This window comes from Carcharodon carcharias, chromosome 8 (genome assembly GCF_017639515.1).
Source record: "Carcharodon carcharias isolate sCarCar2 chromosome 8, sCarCar2.pri, whole genome shotgun sequence".
NCBI classification, from domain to species: domain Eukaryota; kingdom Metazoa; phylum Chordata; class Chondrichthyes; order Lamniformes; family Lamnidae; genus Carcharodon; species Carcharodon carcharias.
In genome coordinates, this window is record NC_054474.1 from 101,705,180 (window position 1) to 101,711,210 (window position 6,031).

Genomic DNA, 6,031 nt, shown 5'->3' on the forward strand with positions numbered 1-6,031 from the left:
AATTATTATGCAGTTGTTACTGTATGGTGGTAATCACTATAGCAATGCTATGAGGAAGACTTATTATATCCACCATCACCATAATAGTGCAGTATACTAAAAGCAGATGACCAAGGTTTTGGAATGGTAATGACAGAGAAACCGTTAGTGTTGCTCATCACTGCTCCAGTGAAACTGACAATTTCAGGAGTCCAGAATAACGAGGAAATCTCAAAGTTGCTGTCTGTGAGTCTCTGTTCCTCCAGAGGGTGCACTTTAGAGATTTCCACAGGCTGCAAACTCCTTTCTCTTCATGATTTGACAAAAAACTTCCACTTCTGTTAGTTTTGCTGTAAAACACCTTGAAAAAGTCACACCCTTTGAAAAGAGGTCTAACTGGATTTTTAATGATGTACCAACTTCATAATGACTATTAAACACCCTCACTGGCCCTGAAAAATCAAGGGTAAGTTTGAGAGGAGATTTGATAAAGGTTTCCATAATCATGAGGGGTCTGGACAAAGTAGATGGAGAAAAACTGTTCCCATTGGTGGAAAGGTCAAGAACAAGGGGGCACAGATTTAAAGTAATTGGCTAAAGAAGCAATGGTGACATGAGGAAAAACTTTTTCATGCAAAGAGTGGTTAGGATGTGGAATGCAATGCCTGAGAGTGTGGTAGAGGCAGTTCAATCATGGCTTTCAAAAGAGGCTTGGATCAATATCTGAAGAAGAGATACTTGTAGGGTATGAGGAAAAAGCAGAAGTGTGGGACTAGGTGAAATTCTCTTAGAAAGAGCAGCAGAGAGACAACAGACCAATGGCCCCCTGTGTTGTAACCATTCTGTGATAAGAGTCAAATTTTTCTACAATGATTAAAAAATTCCACGTATTTTAAAAAACTTTTTTTTAAAGTCTGTTGAACTTTATCGTAGCTTCTATCTAAATGCAATCATATTTTACTATCTGGAAAATTAAAAGTGAGGATTTTTAAAATCTCCTGGTTTGCTGTCTGTGCGAAAACTTCAGTTTGATTGGCTGCCTACCTGCTTTCTGCCAGGGCTGCTGCTGCTCCTGCAGCCAGGGCATTTCCTGGACTCGGAGCCAGATTCGGGAAAAGACAAATCCACGCTACAGGGATCTTTATGACAAAACAAAAACAGAATTACCTGGAAAAACTCAGCAGGTCTGGCAGCATCGGCGGAGAAGAAAAGAGTTGATGTTTTGAGTCCTCATGACCCTTCAACAGAACTGATCTTTCTTTACAAGGAGAGGGAAATATAAGTTGATTTAAGGTTGGGGGGGGCGAGAAGTGGAGGGGGGGTGGTGTTAGGATAGGAGCAGATCATCAAAAGATGTCACAGACAAAAGAACAAAAGAACACAGAGGTGCTGAAGGTGGTGATATTATCTAAACAAATGTGCTAATTAAGAATGGATGGTAGGGCACTCAAGATATAGCTCTAGTGGGGGTGGGGGGAGCATAAAAGATTTAAAAATAATGGAAATAGGTGGGAAAAGAAAAATCTATATAAATTATTGGAAAAAAAAGGAAGGGGGAAGAAACAGAAAGTGGGTGAGGATGGAGGAGGGAGCTCAAGTTGTTGAATTTAATATTCAGTCTGGAAGGCTGTAAAGTGCCTAGTCGGAAGATGAGGTGCTGTTCCTCCAGTTTGCGTTGGGCTTCACTGGAACAATGCAGCAGGCCAAGGACAGACATGTGGGCAAGAGAGCAGGGTGGAGTGTTAAAATGGCAAGCGACAGGGAGGTTTGGGTCATTCCTGTGGACAGACCACAGGTGTTCTGCAAAGCGGTCGCCCAGTTTACGTTTGGTCTCTTCAACGTAGAGGAGACCACATTGGGAGCAACGAATGCAGTAGACTAAGCTAGGGGAAATACAAGTGAAATGCTGCTTCACTTGAAAGGAGTGATTGGGCCCTTGGACGGTGAGGAGAGAGGAAGTGAAGGGGCAGGTGTTACATCTTTTGCGTGGGCATGGGGAGGTGCCATAGGTGGGGGTTGAGGAGTAGGGGGTGATGAAGGAGTGGACCAGGGTGTTCCGGAGGGAACGATCCCCTACAGGGGAGGATGAGGGGAAGATGTGTTTGGTGATGGCATCATGCTGGAGTTGGCGGAAATGGCGGAGGATGATCCTTTGAATGCGGAGGCTGGTGGGGTGATAAGTGAGGACAAAGGGGACCCTATCATGTTTCTGGGAGGGAGGAGAAGGCATGAGGGTGGATGCGCGGGAGATGGGCCGGACACAGTTGAGGGCCCTTTCAACGACCGTGTGTGGAAAACCTCGGTCAAGGAAGAAGGAACTGTTTTTGAAGGTAGCATCATTGGAACAGATGTGACGGAGGTGAAGCAACTGAGAGAATGGGATGGAGTCCTTACAGGAAGCAGGGTGTGAGGAGATGTAGTCAAGGTAGCTGTGGGAGTCGGTAGGCTTGTAATGGCTATTGGTGGACAGTCTATCACCAGAGATTGAGACAGAGAGGTCAAGGAAAGGAAGGGAAACGTCAAAGATGGACCACATGAAAATGATGGAGGGGTGGAGATTGGAAGCAAAATTAATAAATTTTTCCAAGTCCCGACGAGAGCATGAAGCAGCACCGAAGTAATCATTGATGTACCGGCGAAAGAGTTGTGGAAGGGGGCCAGAGTAGGACTGGAACAAGGAATGTTCCACATACCCCATAAAGAGACAGGCATAGCTGGGCCCCATGCGGGTACCCAAAACCTTTTGTTTGGAGGAAGTGAGATGAGTTGAAGGAGAAATTGTTCAGTGTGAGAACAAGTTCAGCCAGACGGAGGAGAGTAGTGGTGGATGGGGATTGTTCGGGCCTCTGGATCTTTATGGATCATTTTGTTGGGGGTCAGCGGCCAGCCTCTTGGTTCAACAAAATCAGTCATCACCCTGTGTGGAAGTTTGCTGTGTGAGGATTGGCTGCTGTGTTTCCTTATTAAAACACCTCGCATCTACCTCATTGGCTGTGACCGGGTGGTGAAAGTCCCTATCTAAGAGCAAGTTTTCATTGTACCAGTCTGGAGTGTTGCCTTGCATTGTTCCTAGCGCTTTCACCAGCATTAGTTATTCCTGCGAGCTGCTTCTGAATTTGCAAATAAGTGAGTGACCATTGAGGCTAGCAGCGCCCGGTTTACCTGAGCCTGGATGGGGAGGGATGGCTGGGGTCATTTTCAGAGTCCCAGCAGCATCCTGAATTCCTTTCTCCCCGAGGAGGGAGGGCCATGGGGTGCGGGTCCCAAACTGCAGGGCGCACACAAGTCCGGTGCCCCATAACCGCGCCCTAAAACATGCCCAATCTGGATGCATACTCCTCCTGAAAGATCCCAGCGATGTATCCCCTCTTTTAAAATATTGAGAAAGGAAAGGTCAGTCATAAATCTCGTCCCTCTGCTCCAGTAACTCTGACAGTCAGTTGGTTCTGGGCTAATCCCAGTCTCACCTGCTCTTTGTCGGATTATTATAGTCATTTATTATCGGTTCAGTTCAGTTTAGTTTCTATCCGGGAGGATCCCCGGCCGTGGAGAGTAATCACTTGGACTGAAGCCGCGATCTAAGATATTCCGGTTTCCAAATTAGGAACCTTTTCTCACACAAAAATTATATGCATTGGTGATTGTAATCGGTGATTCGGAAGTGAAGATAAAATTTCAAGAGAAATGCCACAATTTATTGCAAATGATTGATTTTAACAAAATCCCCGACCGATGAAAACAGGTACTTAAAATCGTCCCAAAATGGTCACGAAATACCTGTTAAGCGCGACGTAAGTAATTACTACTGGTGTCCTAGTGGCAGTTACAGGAGGAGGTCTGTTGGCGCAATGGGTAACGTCCCTACTTCTGGACTAGGGATCCCGAGTTCTAGTCCCCCCTTAAGGCTGAATGACCAAGGGAAGTGGTTTCATTTGGGTAAAAGTGAGAGAGTTTCCCGGTCAGTAATACTGCAGGAGGCAACAGCAAACTCATGGACCAATCTAGTCCACGTGGTGCCAGGAGGAGTGATAAGAGTGATTTGAAGTCCACTGTTATATACTGTCTGGCTTAGTTGCATTTCTGTTCCCCTTGTACTTTCTTTCTTTTCAGTCATTGGCTGACCGGCTATAAAATTTCCTGACAATGGAAGTGACGAGGTACCGAGGTGGAAGGCGGAGAGGCTGGTAGCAGGCCGAGTGTCAGAGCTGGAGACTGGGAGAGAGCTACGGAGCTGAGCTACTGTGGACCAGGTGCGAGGCTGTCCATGAAACAAAACTATACCTCATTGAACGAACTTTGGCATTTTGCTCGCTTTATTATTTGGTAAGGTGTCATAATATAGAGTGTTCTGAAGATAAGAAAAGCGCTGGTGATTGGATTTGGCCGGGATTGGGAAAGACTGGGGATGGAAGGAGGTGAAGAGCTTCACACTCAGGAGAAAAGGCACGAGCTGGGCAGACCTGGCTTAGCTAGTGTCACTTTCCGCTTTGCAAAACATCCGGGGTTCACATCCCACTCCATGGCTTTGAGCACATAATCCAAGCTGACAATACATAAAACGTAACAAATAGAAGCAGGAGTAGACCATTCTGCCCATCGAGCCTACTCCCCTTTCAATAAGGTCATGGCTGATCTGATGATGGCCTTCCTGCCTGAACCATAGCCCTTGACTCTTGTTGATCAACAATCTGTCTAACTCAGCCTTGAATATAATTAATGACCCAGCCTCCACTACTCTCTGGGGAAGAGAATTCCACAGACTAACGACCCTTTGAGAGAAGATATTCCTCCCCATTTCCCTCTTAAATGGGAGACCCTTTAGTTTTAAACTGTGCCCCCAGTTCTAAATCTCCCATGGCGGGGAAGGGGGGCGGGGGAGAGCTTCCTCTCAGCATTGACCCTGTCAAGACCCCTCAGAATCTTACATGTTTCAACAAGATCATTACTCATGCTTCCAAATTCCCAGTAAGTACAGGCCCAAACTTTCCTCATAAAACTGCATTGCTTGAGGGGCAGTTTTTCCAATGAGATGATCAATCCTGCTTACCCTATGGGGTGTTAATCAAATAGCATAGAAGAGATGGGGGGGTCTCCCCGGTGCCTGGGCAATTGTTATCCCTCAGCCAACATCATCACAATATTCAGTAATGATCCCATTGCTGTTTATGGGATCTTGCTATGTGCAAATCATTGACTACATTTCGACATTCAGTTCGAAGGATTTAATTGCCTTTGAGACATCCCAAGGGCATAAAATTCACAATCAAAATCCTTTTATTGTTTCAAGACTGTGAGAATAATGAGGAATAACGTGTAGGATTGTGTATTTATCTTGAATGTTTTATGTAGACTAAAATATTATTGAGAATCTGATTGAATATTGAGAACACTGGAGCAGAGAACCTTTTTAGGGTTAGAGTTCTGTATGCTGGAGCTTAGTAATAATGGTGTGATATTTGGGATGTGGGCTCAGAACGATAAAGATCATTTTTGTAAAGAAAACCGACCTTTATTTACACATTTTGTAAGTACAAATTAATAGTGTACAGGGTGCTTGTTATATACATTATATTACCTTAATCAAACCTATAATCCATGGCGTTATATGAATCCATACATTTAAAAAATGCTCTGGCGCATGCTCTCACACAAAGATGAATTAACAGCTCCTGTACCAGGCGATGGGCTGGAAGCTGGATTGCAGTGGACAAGAGGGGATTTAAATAAAGACAAGACTTAGCAATAATAACAGAAATTGAAGTGTGCTGTTGTCCTTGGTGAATAAAGTACATTAATAAAGTCCCTTGAATTCTCACATTGTCCAATGAGATGTCGGGCTCAGGACTCCCTCCCTTGTCCCTTTCCTCTCTCACAGAGGCTCCTGATCCGCTCGGGAGCTGCAGTGAACTGTGCTGAGAGGGTGCAGTCCTCAATCCGTGCGGCATCTGCCTGTGCGCCACCCAATCAGAAGGGATGATAAATTTAACAGTTTCATTACCCACAAGAGGTTGAGTTTGTGTCACAGCATATAAACTACTCTGTGACTAGCAAC